Source organism: Nipponia nippon, unplaced genomic scaffold (genome assembly GCF_047370975.1).
Source record: "Nipponia nippon isolate SJK-2023a ecotype South Korea unplaced genomic scaffold, ASM4737097v1 scaffold_3, whole genome shotgun sequence".
NCBI lineage: Eukaryota > Metazoa > Chordata > Aves > Pelecaniformes > Threskiornithidae > Nipponia > Nipponia nippon.
Window position 1 is genome coordinate 97,633,863 of NW_028262347.1, and position 18,273 is coordinate 97,652,135.

The following is an 18,273-nucleotide window of genomic DNA, read 5'->3' on the forward strand; positions in this document are numbered from 1 at the left end:
TAGAATACCAGGTTGGAAGTGACCTCAAGGATCACCTGATCCAACCTTTCTAGGCAAGAGCAGAGTCTAGACGAGATGGCCCAGCACCCTGTCCAGCTGAGTCTTAAACATGTTCACTGTAGTGGAGTCAACCACTTCCCTGGGGAGACTATTCCAATGATTGACTGATTGTTATTTTTTATTTTATTTTCTAGTTTTGATAAGCATAATCCTCTTCCCAAATCCATTTTTAAGAATAACAACTTATGTAAGGACTTGAAGTAGTCTCTTTTAAGTTTGTGGCCCCATATCAATATCACCTTGCCTTTTAGCTTCCATTCATACTGTGTTAGAAATTTTCTTTGCACTGTTTTGGAGGATAAACATGAGGCAGGTAATTCTTAAACCTCACTATGTTCTGCTTTGCCTACAATGTACTCTCCAGATTGGTACATGTCCCAAAAACAAAACCGTCTTTGATACGGTTCACCATTTGCTGATGAGTTAGTTATCCTTCACATATAAAAAATTGCAGCTAATAAAGAATCTGCAAGTGGAGACAGATGAATAGTCTGATCGGTATTAATTTGCCTTTCAGCTTAAGGCCAAAACAAGACAGAATACAAAGTTTAGGCTCCAGTCCTTCGGACATCTAACAAAAACCTGTCTTATCCTATTAGCAACTCCATCTAGTAATTCTTACGTGTTCAATCTTTTCTTATGAGTGAATTCTAAGTAATTATTGATTTTTAATGCATTCAATGTCGGTTCAGTCATGCATATAATTAGCACTTTCATAAGGAAAACGAATCCCAATAAATAAATGAAGTCATAGAAAAAACATTGCCTTCCCTAGGTACAGAACTGGAGCCGTTAATGCTTTGAAACTCTGGTCCTGTGGCATATAGTGGGCTGCATGGCTAAGGTTTTCCAGAGTACACAGATAGGGCACAAATATTCCAAGATTTCAGTATGGCACTTGTATATTCAAAAAATGCCTTTATCTGAAAAGTTACATTTCTTTCTCATGCTTTTGCAAGTATAAGTTACATTACAATCAGATATTGTACGTGTAACTTTCTAGAGGATTATTTAGAGACATAGTAATGAATATTGCAAAACATGCAGTTCTATAAATGAATAGTTTAGCTCAAACACCTAAAGGCAAAACAAATAGTTATCAAACCCCAAGCCAAAAAGGAGTCATTCAGTAGTATGTAAATTTCACCTATCAAGAATACGGGTGTCCCTTGCCTATGTTGTAGAGAAGATTGCCAATACTGCCAAAGCTATTCAGGGTCCTTTTTTTTGTTTCAGAGTAAAGAACCACAATCTCCGCTTCCAAGAAAAAAAAAAAAAAGCATAATGGCCAAGTTTTGTAATCATTTATACACATGTGTGTATATATACATGTATTAGGTTTTCTTTCTGACTTCAGTAAAAACACATGCTTAAACTTGAAAGGCTTCTGATAAACAACTGCACTGCTTTTATGCTGAGAATATAGTAAAGGAATGAAAGTTTCCCAGCCACAGTCTATGCTACAATTATATCAAGGCTTTTATTTAAAAAAAAACAAACAAACCCAACAACTTTTATCTTTGCCTATTTTGGCTAATAAATGGCACAACTCCTTTTTGATGCATTTAGCTAGCTAGAATCTCAGTGCATGAAAGAAACCCATGTAAAATATAAGAAATTATATACCTGCAGCAATATACTACAGTTGTTCTGCAAGGAGTGGAACTAGAAAGTTTGGTTTTCTATGGATATACATCTCATGGCTGAGTATTTTGGTAGTGAATAAGCAGTGGGCATGGTGTTTCTTCCAAGGTGTCTTGTATTATAAGTAAAGACCATAACATGAAATGAACACAGTGAGTCTTTCAAAAACTTAATCAATAGTGCTCAGAGTCAGGAAAAAAACCTCCAAAGTATTGTTCTTGTAACCTCATAAAATTATTAAGTTTTTTTTTTTTTAATTATTATTAATTTGCTTTTCAGAATAGGAGAGCGCTTTAAAGGTCAATCATCTGCTGAGATGCAAGCAGAAAAAGACCAAATAAAGAGCAAAATGGTACCAAGACTGAAGGACGCATAGTCAAGATTTTTCTGACGGAATTTATCTATTCAGCCATTGAATTTTTAACAAAGTAAGCCTCACTAGAAGGCAAGGGAATACAAAAGTTTTTAACTGCTGAACTATTAATGTTCATCAATCTGATGTCCAGTATGACTTATTTTCTGATGATTGGTTAACCCGTACTGTTTTGGTATTGATTACAGGACTGATCAGAGGAAGACCCATAAGTTTCCCATCCTATGACGTTTCTCAGTGATACCAATGTCAAGTTGATTTATATCAACATTATATCACATTTATATTGTATGAGAGCTGACTATTAAGCACAACCGAAGCCAAGAAGAGAAAATTCACTCTGCACTAGGTCTACCTGCAGTAGATTCCTGAAAGGAGAACAGCTGGGAAAGGCACATACTACAAAAATTTTATTTGCTAAACTCAGACTTCAAGGTGTTTCAGTTCAAGTTTACTGCAATCATGTACAAGAAAATCATGTCCCATCCACAACACTCCATCTTCAGTTTCTTTGGTGCAATCTATAGGGTGTCTCTATACATACATCTTTGAATTTGTGAGTAGCATGTGTAGCTCTATGCTGTATCTGTAACTTCAGTATCTAGGCTCATTACCAATCTCCCAAGCCATCCAGTCTTCCTCAGTTGTGAAAATGTAATAAATTGCTTTTTTCCCCTAGTGTATTTAGTGTTCATGAAAAGTGACAGATTGACAGCCTAGGAGACTGAAGTATTCTGCTTAAATCCCAGAGAAAAGTAAAGAAGAGGCAATGACAGACTAAGGAACCAAAACCGAATTAACCCTTTGCTCAAGCTGAAGAGAGAATAGCAGTCTCAATGGATCGATCAGTGACCTACTGACAACAAAGAGATCTTAATTGTTGGTGGCAAATATAAAAAAAAAATATAAAACCCACATTGCAACATACATCTATATTTGCATACGTATGTGTTCAGCAAAATGTTTGGCCAGTTTATAGTAAAATCATAGACAAAATCCCTAACCAATCAAGCGTTTGACACATCAGCTCCTTCAGAAAGTAAAAAATATCAGCTGCACTGTAAGTGGAATGGCTAGTATATAAAGGAGAAAAAAATACTACTGGGAAATTTTCACATTTTATCCTTTTTTGTTGTTTTTAAAGGAGGTTTGAAACAATTTAAGACCTACTGTCTAAAAATCCAATATTCAGCCATTGTACAGCACATTAAAATTTTGATTTGGTATAAATAGTGTTTACAATTCTCTCTTCTGCTAATATCTGTTTCTCAAATGTTTATGAAAAATATCTTGCCCTAGCTTTCAGCGTCAACATGTAGCAATGAGTCTGCAATGGTAAAGAGTCTACCTGTTTATCTTCTGAAGCAAAAAAGAAAATCTAAACAACTAAGCAACAGAAAGTTTCAAGAAAAGTGTCTGATTAGAATTTCTAGGGGAAAGGGAGAGGGCTTTCTTTTAATAAATTGGCTGCAAAATTTGGAGGCTTTCTCCACTTTATTTATAAACAAGCCTCAGGACATGCAACAAAATTCATTTCGACACAAACTAAACACGCAGAACCACATGAGTGAACATTTGCACAACCAGCAAAGGAACTGTGGTCATTCAAGCATTAGAAGCAAGTCCTCTAAGGTCTAACTCTAGTGCTCTATTTTATATGCTATGGCTAAGTAATAATTGCCCAACCCTGTAGAGGAGAATGAGCCTGAAAATTGGATAAAAACATCACAGCTGGTCCTAGTAATGGACCTGACTCATCACATGTGTCCTGAAAACAGGCTGTAGGCATCAAGAGTGAAAGGTTCTGTGCCAGTGAGGACATAGACACAGAACATGCCTGAAGAATTTTCTTGCCCTGGGAACTGGAACTGGCTATTGTGCCCCAGAAAAAGAAGTATCCTAGCTTTTTGAAGAGTCATTCCTATAAGGAGTCTCAGTGAAGTTCTTATCTGATCTTGCAGACTGATAGATCTTTTTTGTCCTCTTTTGGGAAATGAAGCTCTTGATGGATGGATGTATTCTCTGAGAAAAATTGTGACTTCCTACTGGGCTCAGAAGGGAAAATAACACCTAATTTCTGTGATCTGGAAGTGTGTCATCATATTTCTTACAAAAAATGCTACATTAACACAAGGATCTGAATAAGCTTCCACTGCCTGGACCTAGAGTTGTGGTTAGATTTATTTATATTACCAAATAAACACTCTAGGCCAGATCTTTAGTTGACTTTAATCAGTGTTGTTCTACATAAGTGCCTCGGAACAAACCTAATTTTTAATGGCTATAGAAGGATGTAGAAATGCCACTGAAAATAAATTCTTACTTTGAAGACACTCCAAGAACAAGCTCTACCACACTGACAAGGATAGCAAATCAAACAACACTTTTTAGACAACAAGATGCTAGTTAACCATCGACTTTATGAATAGTAACATATATCACTGACAAGTCTGAAAACCAGTACATGTTTTTCCAGACTCCCTTTTTACATCCAGAACATCAAAAATATACAAAGGGCTAATGAGATTTGAAGAGTAGCTTTGAGGTTATTTTCAGTTTAATTTCAACTGTAAAATCAAAATCACGATTGTGCCCACATTTATTTATAAATTCGGTTATATTTTGTGATAAAAATAATGAAATATTATTCCCTGAAATAACAAAAAGGTAATATTCAGAACTGTAATTCCCAAATTCAAGTAACAATTACAGCAAAGCAGAGAAAGCAGAGAGTATTTATTTCTTTAAATAGAGCGCAAACTCTCCTGGCTTTCAGGTTCAGGTTTCATGCTGGACAGATCTCCAAAAACAAACAAACAAAAAGATTTCTTTCACCAGAATGAATTTCAGCTGGAAAGATGCATCACAGAAGAATTGTCAGCAATGTAGATGACCAGGTTAATGTCCTTCATCCTCTCGCCTCTCTTCCCACTGTGAGAACAGGCTCGACCACTGGTTCTACCAACAGGCATCACTGATGCTCTCCAGGAGTACATAGTTCACTGGCAAAGGACCTTCTCTTGACCATGAATCTCTGGGTATTGATGTGCATGTCCACTTAATTTAATAATACATAGGTATTGTCACTGATGCTAGTTGTCTCACACTGTTTCTTCTTATCCTCCTTCCACAAATACATAATATAGAATATGTTCAAGAACACCAGAGTTGTCTAAAGTGTTTCTTAGATTAAGTTTGACAAAACATGGGAGAAGAAAGTTTTGTGCTAGTTTTGGGTCTTCAGAACATAGTAAAGGAAAACAAAACTAAAAGAGATCAGCTCTAGCAAAGCACAGATAACTCTGTTAAATTAAATGATCTTTAAAACAGCACTGACTGTAAGGGCAACCTGATTGTTCAGCTGAATTGAACTCCTCTTCGCAATTTTGCATTGCTTAAGTTACAAGCCTACAGTAGCAAAGTCCAGTGGTCTGTCTTAAATAACCCACACACTTTGACAGTTCCAGCAATGAAGTGTGGACATGACCACCTAGAAAGCTTTATATGACTCTGGGCTTTCTCTTGTAAGAAAGACATGCAGTGCTCTGCTGTACAGTGCATTTGTCACTTGGGAGCTGCACAAGTGCATGACAGACTCCTCCACTCTAAACCACTCTGGGACATGCTGGTTGCTCTGGTGATTTTCAGCAGGCAGATGTTTCTTCCTTTCTGTTATATTTTAATTTCTCAAGTGGGTGGCAAAAGCAGATGTTACCATATATATATAAAAATATAAGAAAGGTCCTATCTTTCTCATATTATTCGGAGAGAAACAGGATATTATATTTAGGGCTTGGTTCAGTCTACAGATTATATAAATATATGTTTACCCACATGCATATATATTCAACTATGTGTATATATATTTAAATACATATGGCAACAGTATATATATATATATGTGTATAATGTATGACAACACCTATACGGACAAATACAAACATACACTTGCATAGGGCAACATATATAATTTTCTAGATTGAACCAAGTCCAAAGCATAATGTGCTACCTGTTTCAGAATATGTAGCATTCTGAATGGCATAACGTATTGTATACATATATGATCCACATGAATAAGTTTAGCCTTTTTTCCCCTCAACTATTTCTCTGGAACAGATGATATAGAAGCTTATCTGGCATCTCCTGTTTTCTCTCTCTCTTACAATGCCATCTATTTTATGTATGTGGGGAAAACTCAGGAAAACCTGAATGACAAGAAGGGACTGAAGACTGCCCACAGAGAACACCCTAGACAATAAGGATTCAGTATTGTAATTTTGGATAGCATAGAGAGTTCACTGCTATCACAAAAAAAGGTGGGATTGCCCCCAGTAACGTTATCAAAGCTCAACCCAGCAAATCAGTGCCCTAATTTCCTTCAGATCCCTAGTCCCCTTTCTCCTTCAGTAACTAAGCATTAGAGCTACCAAAATGTAGTGGGAGCAAAATGCAAGACCAGAGGGATATCTGAAGTAAATTACCTATCCTTTCCTGTGTAGATGCAGCCACTTTCTTTCACTGCCACAACAACATATTTGGTACTGTGCCACTAAATTTCTCTTGAGTGCTACCACTTCTACTCATTTTGTGTACCACTTCCAGATGACTGATGAACTGGCCACCAGACCACTAATACCCACCACAGCACAGAAACGATAAAGTGGAAAAATCCCTATAAAGTATATCTGTATTAATGCAACAATTTTTCACAGTTCTCTGTCAGCAATCTTCATAAATTACTGCATCAGTCTCAAGAAAACAACAAAAGAAAAAAATCTAAGCTTGATAAAACATAGGCTACTAATTATACAACATTTTTATGCCTTGATATGGTCCTGGCTTTTACAATTATTATCTTTTTTTAATTAATAAAAGCATAAATCAAATATGCCTTAATACCAAGAAACACTACAAATTACTAACAGACCTTTAAAAATGTAATAAACAGCTGTATAAGTAAAAGCACTGGAAAAGCATTAAGCTTATATTATCCTCTGTATTAAGCTTAAGTCCTACCATGGTGAAATGCAGCAATTGTGATTTACTAAATGTCAACCTAAAGAATTGCTTATGGTTTTGTTTGTTTGTTTGTTTGCTCTTTAGAGTTCAGAAATTCTTCTGTAAGAGCAAGAAATAAAAATCACTCAAAGTGTTTTAAAAACAAAAGAAAATTCAGGTGGACTGCCTGGCAGCTAGAAATGAAAATTATGTATAATTCAAAGCTGGCATTTGTATTACTACTGTTCTTTTACTGGAAATAAAAGAACTTTTTTTTTTTTTTTTTTTTAAGAAGAGATACAGAAATTGAGAAAAATGGGTCCTACGCTTTTGTCAGTAGCATGTATTAAAAGAGAGAAAGAGACAGAAAGACCAAGATCACTAATAACCAACAATTATATAATTTGGAGGAGAAGGGATTAAAACACAAGCACTGCATATCTCAAATGTGCACGTGCTTAGCTGAAGGATGAGAATGTAAAAGCAATACTTACATTCCAAAGGCTAGGCAAATAAACATATTTTTCAGACTTTTAAGTAGCATTTGTCATGGTGGTAAGGAACCTGATATAGTATTTAACGACACTTTTACAGAGAACATTCCAGTCTGAGTCAGTCTACTAGAAAGGCTGGAATATTACTATATTCACACTGAAAGCACTTCTATTCTTTCATGAAGTCATACATGTTTTATTTTTCTAAATTGTAAAATGAATATTCCAAAGGGATTGCAATGCAATTTACTGTGGTCAATTAACCTCACAACTGAATCAGCAACCTTCGTCATCATTCTTTTGCAAATGGCAAAAATTACTTTAAGGTGAAATAGCAATAAGTACAATAGCTAAAATTTCCCGTCTCATAAAACTCAGCAATAGACTAAGAGATAAGAGACTAAGAGATAACTACCACTCTACCCACTACAGGAACTGCTAACCACTACCTATTCATATCTTTATAAAGAGAAGGCAGAACTTTGAAATCAATTTAATCTTGAATTTATTACGTGTGCATTGAGATACTGACATTACTGTCTGGAACAGTGATACATTCATTCAGAACATACTTGAGTAGAAGGTGCTTGGCTATTTGGATACCACATGGCTGGAGCTTGTATACCTTAATATTTGGAGTACTGATTTAACTGAAACACTTCATCAGCATGAGTAAAGAATATCTTTTCAGTCACAACAAACTTGCTGAATTTAGTCCAGTGCAATGATTTTTTGTGTTGTTTAAAAATAACACTTTTAAAATGTTATTTTAAAATAATGCTGTCTAAATAATTTAAAAAAAAAAACCCATCATGTTACCATTAAAAATATTTTTTTCCCTGTATCTTGATATTTAAATTTTTTCAGAGACCTTATTTTGTTTTCTGTCCTTCCCATTCTTGCATACTCGCAAAGATGATTTTTACATCCAATGTTGTTCAGAATTTCTCAAAAACAAGGTCAAAACATGTAGAACTTGTTGCTCACAGAAAGCTGGATGTTCATGTGATTAGAATACTGTAAAATCAATTTTTATTCTGTCACAAGGAGCAGGCAATAAAGGTAAGAAATAGAAAGTGATTTCACAAATTCTCTGTAGTAAGCTTTTCCTTTATCAATCAGTTAGAGAATAATATTAAATCTCTCTGCTGAGTAGTTTCTTTCCCATAATAATGAGGACCGTGGCTTTCATTACTCTTGATCTAGATAATTAATTTAATTGTAATTGATTTTAAGCTTTACTTTTGGTTGCTATAGAATTTCCTTGATAATAAAGAATAAACTGTACATTTTTTCTGTTAAAAGGTTGATTTTGCTAAATAAACAACAAGATGATCTACCTTCTCAGCACTTGTACAGTTTTAGCAACTTAAAAATTGGCATTCAAAGAGCTGGGTAGGGTTTTGCCTTTAGAGGATAATACACATGTGCAAAATTATCGGCACTGAAACTCTGGTTTAATCAGCAGGTTCTTTAGTATTTTGGGCTTTCATATTTTTAGTTGTTCACGAATTGTGAGTTGCAACACTGAATTATGTAGTACATATCATGCTTTTGAAAGGAGCATAAAACCAATCAGAACCCCCAAATCATGAAGCAAGTAAACCAAATATCTTTTTAGCATGTTTCTAATTATACATTCTCTAACAAGGCTGCCTTACAACAAACATCCTATTTAGCACAAGACTAAGAAAAGAGTTGAAGAAAACAGTTCACAGCTTCTGATAATGATGATTTCTATATCCATGTTTTTGTACCTGTAGAACCTGCACTACTCAGGTGACTGGCAGCCAGTATTGGAACTGTGATATTGTACTTAAGGCAATAAACCATTGTACTGAATCCAAGGAGTATTTTCCATGTTTATCAGAGAGTTTACTAAAACTTATTCCTTCCTTTTACACATTAGAAATCTGCAGACATCTCAAGTGGCTTTCAAAAGTCAGTTGTCGACATATTTGACTAATACTGTCTGCATAAATGACAGTTTGAGAGAATGGTTGTTGAGGTTGTTTGAAGCAGCACGTCTCTATCTTCATTTATTTCATTCTGATAGAATTCAGCTCTGCAGATCAGCTGAACACATGGCAGCACCTTTACACCAGCTAAGGATCTGCATCTTGCTTTTCAATGGTGAACTCTTCTAGTTTTTAATAAAAAATGCTTACGCTTGTTCCTCGTGAAGTTTACTGATATTCTGATTTGAAAACACTTTACTTTTGCTTTGCACTCATTACATTGCAGGGGAAAAAATTACATTCAGTAGTTTTTCATGTATTTTTAGTAATCATGTAAAATTAATAAGCTTAGTATTTATTTGAAATGGATTCTGTGGGCATTATGTGTCTGAGGTTTTATCTATTTGGGTAATTTTCTACGCAGAGGTAATCTTCCACTTTATTATACCATGTACTAAAATAAGCATCCCAAAAATCCAGCTGAAACCTCAGAACGCTTACATGAATATGAAAGTGATATAGTAGAATATTGTCAGAGGAATGTAAAAATCAAAACCGATTTCTGGTTCTGCTACAACCCACTATCTCCATCTCTCTTTCCAGTCTCTCCTTTTATGTCTCGTCTATTTAGTTCATAAGCTTTGTCTGTTGTTACGAGCCTCATTAATGATCTGATCATAAGTTTTGCTGTAACCACAACAGATGATATCAATAAAGACTACGTTGTTCAAACTAGAAGATGGCTTTACATAATAGTTACCATCTTTAATTAATATTCTTTTCAACTTAATACTACTGAAACTGGGGAGCGAAGTATCACACAGTCACAAAAATTATTAAAATATTTCCCAGTATTTCTTCATGAAAAGACCGAAGCTTGAACCAGTTCATATATTCCTAAACTTGTTTTATCCAGAAGTAGTACCTGGCTGGGCATACTTGTTCTGTATGGTTTTGCTTTGCTCCATTGTGATTTTAGAGAATGACAAGTTTAAGGACACGCTGATTTACAAAACTAAGCTAACATTACCTGACACATCTGAACTGCATATAGTTAAGTTTGTTGCAGTAATTAAAAGTATTGTTTTTAATTAATCTTAAAAGATTTAAAAAAAACTAGTTTAAAAAGTAGTGATAATAATTTATAGCAAGTTATAATCATTATTTGAGAGATCCATTTATACAAGGGTCTTTCCCAAACCCTTTAAACAATACTTGCTGTTATGCCAGGCTTCTACTAGGTTTCTGCACACAAAACTAACCTTCAAAATCATATAGTCAATATCAATAACTTCTTTATGAAACAAAGCAGGCTAAGCTAATAAACTAAGACTGACAACTAAAATTTTCATTATCTAAAACACGAGAGAGGAAGTAGATGTGGATGATAACAGTTTTCTTGATTTTTGGAGTGGCGAGGGGGAACCCAAACCTGAATTTTTCAGGTCCCAAGTGTGACCTTATGATTTTATCAGCGCTCCCATTGGGCCTGACAGTGCTACACTGACAGGGCTCAAAGTCAAAATGACTCAGCTGAACAGATAATGGGCAAACATTGTGCACAGCATGGTTATGAGCCTGAGCTAGCCTTTCTGTGCCAATTCAGTGACTCTGCAACTTGTTTAATTTGCATGCTAATTTGTGAGCACAGGAGAAGGTACAATTAATATATTTTTGAACTATTCCTATGACTTAGTATCTTTACAGCATAAAATACACTATAAATTCTCATTAAAGTATTCTCAGTACTGGATTTTTACAATTTTTTCCTGGTTTGGTAGAAGGATAATTTAAATAAGTAAAAAAGAAATTTACACATAAGTTGTTTTCAGAGTAAAAGTTCATATAGGTGGCTCAGCTATTTAATTAATCAGAATACCATAAGTAATAAATGAAAGAAATACTAAGAAAAAAAATAATACAAGAAGCAAAATAAGCCCCCCTGCCTTTCCTATTTTCCCATTAATCTGTGCTTTTTTTCTTGTAAATCTCACCAAAGGCTCTGGGTTGCATTATTTTATGATCTATTTTCAAACAGTACTTATTCACTGTACTGCTAAACAACACATAGAAATATCTAGTAACAGATCGGAGCTTTAAACCCATATATGCAAGGGAAAACAGAGAAAATCTTCTCTGAAACTAGACAGCTCTGTGAAAGGAACTTTTATTCATTTGCATATCTTAATTGTAAAAAGATAATGTTTTCCTTAGATTTGCAATGGGAGATGTATTATACAGCAGGCAATGGATCATCTAAATCCTCTGCATTCAGGAAGCAGCACACTCTCTACTGCCATTCTTCAACTTCATTGACACTCTTCCCCCAAGATTGTTTTCTGGTGTCAATCTTTCAAACCAGTAAGCAGCATCGCTAAGGTACCAACCCAAGATACAGCTACCTTTGTGGCACAGTGACACCACCAGGCATTTGACATCAGCAGAGACAGTATAACGAAAGCACTGCCAAGAGTTAAATTATAATATTCCCCCCTTTCTGCCAATAAGATTTTAATGGAATTGTAATTTAAGATAAGAATTGTCTCTTCTGTTAAACGCTGACATAATTTAGACAATGTATCCTGAGAGATGAACTTGGTAAACTGAGAGAAACAAAGGATTTAATTTTGACTATAATATTCATTAGTATAAGATTTCAGTGTAATATTTGTTAATTTCCCTGACTGAAGAGAGTTCCTTGAATTTAAAAAACTCAGATTAAATTTAAAGAGAGAATTCAGGTATGTAGTATGAGTCCTCACTTTTATGAGCCCTCTGTGTCACTGTTGATAACAAAATGAGACTGAATAAGTAGGGTTCCTTGACCTTCTGCAAACAGAATCACCTACCCTCTGTTAAAAGTCATTACTGACAAAAAAAAAAAAAAAAAGAAAAAAGATCTGCTTTAACTGCAGCATGGTTATTTCATTGCTTGTGTTCTGTTTAGAACTGTTTTCTTTTAATAACAAATTGTCATCATTAATTCTAGACATTATTTCAGCAATAACATAACTTATTAGAACACTTTTCTGTTTCACAGTTGGCACATTATGGGATGGAAAGCATACCTTGTAAATGGAAGAGTGGTAGAAAGCTAACCCCTCATTTTCCGTTTGCCCAAAATACACATTTTTGTTATTAAAACTAAAATATTAATAAACATCATCATTGTAATAATTGTTTGACATTTAAAACTATTCTAACCATTATTTTCCTCCTTTCTACCCTAGAAAGACAACACCTATGTCTTCTCACTTACTGGTCACAGTGGTTGCCTTACCACTATGCAGCATTAAGCAACGTGCCTTAAGAAACATTTTATTCTGGTCAGGGACATGGCTGAAACATATTTCCACTCCCATATGACCACCCTCATGAAGAAGGTGGATGGTACATTTGCTAGACCCTCTCTGACAGAGAGCGAGCAAAGACACAGTTCAGATGTTGGCAGCTGTCAGAGACAGACTGGCTCCTCACAGCAGTCCTTGCTGTGAGCATCTTGAGGAAAGTTTGGATGCCAGACTTCACAGAACACCATGTCAACAAAATAATTAGAGTAGGGAGGTCAGAAAGAAGCTGCCGGAATATTTCAGCAACATTTCCCAAAATTTCTAGATAAAGTATTTTTCAGCCCACTCCTGATACATGGCATTTTGAAAATTTGTAATAACTCACTCTCTGCCAAAAGCGTCAATACGCACTGATCACAAAGTGATGATATGGGTATTCCATATTCTAGGAAGTCATGATGTGACATATCATCTATACACACACAGATACACTGTATGCATATAAAGAATTTTTTACTTTTCCCATCCATACAGAACGCCAAATCTGCCAGTAAACTCCCATTCTGTCAGTCTTCCGTAATATTATGAAGTTGTAAACCCGTTTTTCTGATTTTTTCCAAGCACAAATTTTGTTGTGGATGGGAAAGATACGCACAAAAATCTTTACTAATTGAGTGTAGGGAGAGAAGGTAGAAAAAGTAGCTAAGAGAGAATTTCTCCATACAGTTTTAGATTCTTGTGGTTCCTGGGAGGTTTATAACATAAAAATGGAGTTTGTCTTCTCTTTTCCAGATTTGAGGTGGGAAAGGTACCATGAGTTAATAATTTTAGCCAGTTATGGCAACTTTTGTTTTCTAACATACCTTATTATTTAGTAAAGATGACATTATAAAGGCCAGTTTTTATGTTGTACTCTCCTCCTAGTTTCTGTACATTAGAAAGTTTGCTGCAAAGTGCACTCAAGTTCCTTCCTAGTGATAGAGGCAGGAAAGCATTAAGAAAGGAGCTTGAAGTAAGTGCATGCTGCTTCCTACATTTTCAGTAAAAGTGCAGGACACACACAAAAAAAATCCTTTCTGAAGAAATAATGGGGGGGAGCAAAAGCACCTCAAAGATTTAACAAACAGTAAGGACAATAAAGACATCATAATCAGACCTGAGGAGAGCTGTTATGATTTATTTCAGGTCATAAGTTGCATCTTGGAGGTCGAGAGACCATGATCATCTTATACGGCTGTGAAGTAAATCCAAAGTCCTAACATGCTGATGCTACTGTTTGACTAGCCTTGCAGACTGTGCCTATTTTGTGGAAAGTTGAAAAACTTGTTGCCTTTGTTTGCCGTGAAAGTCACTTTCCTTCAGACACAGGCAGCAGCTAAACCAAGTGGTACCAGCAGCAGCTTGCCTAAATCACAGTGTAGGGCAGTTACACAGGAGTTAGCTTGTTACTCTGAAGACAAATAAAAGGTAAAGGCACTGCTTTGGTGAAGTGGCACCTCTCCCGTGTTAAAAACATGTCTTTTAATTACAGAAATAACAGAAACAGACAAAAACATCAGGAAAGAGGGCAAGAAATGGGCTAACAGCCATTCCCTGTCACCTCCAGTCCCATCACAAAATGTCGCAAAAGAGAAGCAATCTGTCAGGAATTATCTCTGATTGCCATTTGGGCAGATCTGGTCTCAAGTTCTAGATGTATAATGAAAATTTACATAAGTAGAGGGAATATTAATGTTTTACAGAATAGCATTTCATAAGGATCTGTATCAATGCATACCAAATGACGATGCTACACAGAATCATATCCATATCCTCAGTACACTAAATTCATTCTGCCAGTAATACAATCATGCCTTTTTTTTAAGCTCTTTTCCCAATTTAAATCACCTAACCTTTCTTGTATACAGTTATATCCCAGTGAAACTCTTAACAATGCACTTTTTGTAAAGTAGTTCCTAATTAAAAGAGCGTGACTCCAGTTCAAGAAATTATTTGTGTATTGCTGTACAAGTAGTAATCTCATGTTGTTCCTATATGGCATAAATAAATTCAGCAAAACCCGAAGTTATTCTGCAATGTCCTTCCTGCATTTCCAGACTTATTTTTAATTTTATGTATTTGATAAACTGATACAGAATTGTTTTATGTTATAGGCATGCATACCCATAAATTGAAAAGAGAAGTGATAATTACAAATTGGTTTGACTTACTATAGAACAGAAGCAGTACAGCACTAATTGACTGCTTACTAGTGGCCTGAAATTGCTAATTGACTGGTAAGGCACTAATTTGTTAGCCCAACTCATTAGGTAGGAGACTCTTAGTTAGGAAATAATCCTGAATAAATATTAGTATCCATTTGGAAAAGGTCAGGTACTTTCCTTTTTATCATTACATTCTAACTGCTTATTTATAACTCAGTGAGTGTCAAAGGTTATTTTTAATGTACTTCCTGGCAAAAATATTTACTACAGCATCACAAATCTCAAAAATGAAAAAGAAAACAGAATATCAGATACTCTTATAAGTGAGAGCAGCTATGACTTCATTTTATTTCCCAGACTAGGATGAAAATCACTGGATCTGTTTTATTCAAGATCAAGCAGAAAAGATTTCACACTAGAGCCATTCTTGCTTCCAAGTTATAAACAGACAAACTCTCTGCTGCTTTAATTCCACTGGCTTCAAATAACAGGCAGTGGAGGACTCTATCCCTAACCAAAATGGAGAATTAAAAGAATTTTCAAAAACCCTAATTATCAAGTCAGATGAAAAAAGTTTATGAAATTCTGATTTTACAGCTTCTAGACAGAACATGTTCATTCAGCATAGACCTAGAAGGAAAAGATGCCAGAACACCTCACTCTGTAGCAGCCACGAAAAAACCCTCAAACTTCCAATAAAAATGTGCACTCTCCCTTGTCAGCATCTTCCAGCACAGGGAACAAATTGTACAAAGCACCAGCATCACAAGAGCAAATCTTGGTACTTCCTTCTCCTTTTTACATTCCAGAAGATGTACATTCCCACATTCTCTCCCTCTGCAGGAGACACTGCTACAAAAATTATCCAAATGCTTCTCAACTCCTCTTATCAAAATTACGAGATGATCTAAGTAAATATTTTCAGTCAGTTATTTCCATGCCTTAGAAAATAAACTGGTCTTATCATTTAGGTGTGCATCAAAGGATTACATCAAACAGTTGAAAAAAGTGTATGTGAGCTTTTTCAACAAAAGACACAAAACACAATGGAAGAATTAGAGACAGTATGAAGAACACCGCTGAGATTCTGGAGAAAAGTAATACCTATGGCAACCAATTACTGATCTTTTACTCAGATGTTTTCCATTAACATCACTCACACCAGCAGCAGTTGTGAAAGACCTCTTTCTCCTAACCAAACTAAGCTGCTGCTTTAAATCTAGGATTTTGTCTGGTGTAGAGGAAGTAGCTTCTCTTTGGTGCATGTTCCTTGAGACAAGGACAGTATACAAGGGTTTCAATTACTGCACAAGAAACTCAGACTAATTTTTTCATCCAGCTATTTACAAACAATCATACAGAAAAAGTTTTTTTTCAGTATATGCTTTGTTTAGAGCTCAAAACCCACTTTGCTTGGCCTAACTACTACGAGGAGATTCACTTACCTACTCTCTGTAGAGCCACAGTTCTGGAAGAGAAATGTCTGCCAAAATTGTGTGAAAATATAAACTGTCTTATCAGGGATGACCAAAGGAAAATAAAAACCATTCATGCATTAAAACTTACCTTTGGCCTCCCATGCTGGGAGTAGACGCTCCCTCAAAGACACTGAGACATGATCTTTGATGCTCCCCTCCCTTTATTTGCAAGATGCTCCAAAACCCAACACTTCAACTTAGCTGCTGGAGGGTTAGCAGTACTGCTATTGGCTGAGATCCTCCTTCAGAGATTGCTCTAGAGAGAAGAAAAAGACAAACAGGCATCATCATCCCTTCACAGGATTTAGGGTACTCCATATGATTCACTGTTTACAGCTGTTGCCTGTTGAAATCCCAAGAGATTCATCCACTGCCCTAACGAAATTTAAGGTGTCCTGATTTCAGTCAAGACTTGAGCTTTGAAGAGCTGGTTGTAATTGGTTTAATACAGCCATCCTATAACCCAGACCCCATACTACCCTACTTTGCAATGTTGCTGTGACTACATTTCATAATCAGATTACCAGGCTGTGCCTTTCCATACCAAACAGTAAATATTCCAACCTCCAAACTTCTTCCCCTAGGAGGCCAGTAAAAAAAACACTTCATTTCAAGCACAATTTTGGATCCCCACAGTGGAGCCAGGTTGTCAGCAGATGCTTCTCAGGGCTGGCACTTGGCCACCATAAGCCGTTCTTCCAAACCCAGTGCTTCAGAGGAAGACAGGAGAGACAGACATAGGGACAAAAGGACGACTGAGAGCGCAGTGCCATTACCTCACTTCACACAGGGAGACTGCATGCATAGAACACAATGCTGCCTGTTGGTCAGTCAGCACATTTTACTTTGAGTGTCCATGCTAAGAAGAGCCTCTGCTCTCAAAAGCTATGTTCTGTTTTAGAAATATGATAACAGGTAATAACAAACAAAACTTTTGAAAACAAGGCTCCCTCTGGCTACGTACTGCTTCTGCTGCCCTTGTTACCCCTGTCTACCAACTTTCAAAAGCATCTCCCAGACAGTGCCCAGCAAACTGTGAGAGAAATTGCATCCCCTCACCTCCACAAGATGGCCGCCACCACCTCCCCTTCACCTGTGCCACCACACCCCTCCTGCCCCACCTGGGCCCATAGCCCCACCCCTGGCAGCTAGCCCAGGAGAGAGCAGGGGCAGGTGGGCAGAGGCTCACAGGCCACCATGGGGCCTCAGGCCTCCCCTCTCTGGGCCTTCATCCATGTTGTGGCATCATGGCCGAGCCCCGCCACTCAGTGGGGCCTCCAGGTTTGTGGCTGCCAGCTGCCACCTTCAAAGGGGCCGAGCTGCTGGCAGTCACAGGTTGCTGTGTGCAAACCCCGGCAGGCCCCCAGGCTGGGCATGGAGGCTGGTCCCACTTTGTGCCTTTGAAGCTGCACCACACGCATTGTTTATGGATATTATCTTGTTTCCTGTGGTTTAATACACCAAATATGTGAATACTCTTTGTGACTACTTTTATTGCCACGGGGGGCGTGCCACAGAGGAAACTGCTGGTCGAGCAGAGACCCTGAGGCCTGACAAGATGCTTTAGGGAATATGTGGGCAAAACCGTGGAGATAGGAGGTGAGGGCAAGTAAGCCACCCCCTCCCACGTTCGGCTTTTCAGAGATCTTTGACGGTCCTCTGCAGCAGGCATGAACGCAAACCAGCATTCAGACACCACCATGACATTTGGGCGGCAGCCCGCCGCGGCGCGCAGGCCCATGGGGAGAACCAGCCTGCAAGCAGAGAAAGAAAA

At 36.8% G+C, this 18,273-nt stretch overlaps 1 long non-coding RNA gene across 1 annotated transcript in view; it reads right to left on the reverse strand.

Moving 5' to 3' along the window:
* The window catches only part of LOC148054790 (uncharacterized), a 97,580-nt gene extending 80,198 nt beyond the window's left edge, over positions 1-17,382 (reverse strand). The window contains exons 1-2 of the long non-coding RNA XR_015706344.1: positions 17,276-17,382; positions 16,588-16,755 (exon numbers count right to left, since the gene is read on the reverse strand). This is a non-coding gene — a long non-coding RNA (uncharacterized LOC148054790). The remainder of the gene's footprint in view (positions 1-16,587; positions 16,756-17,275) is intronic.
* Positions 17,383-18,273: the final 891 nt, after the last annotated feature.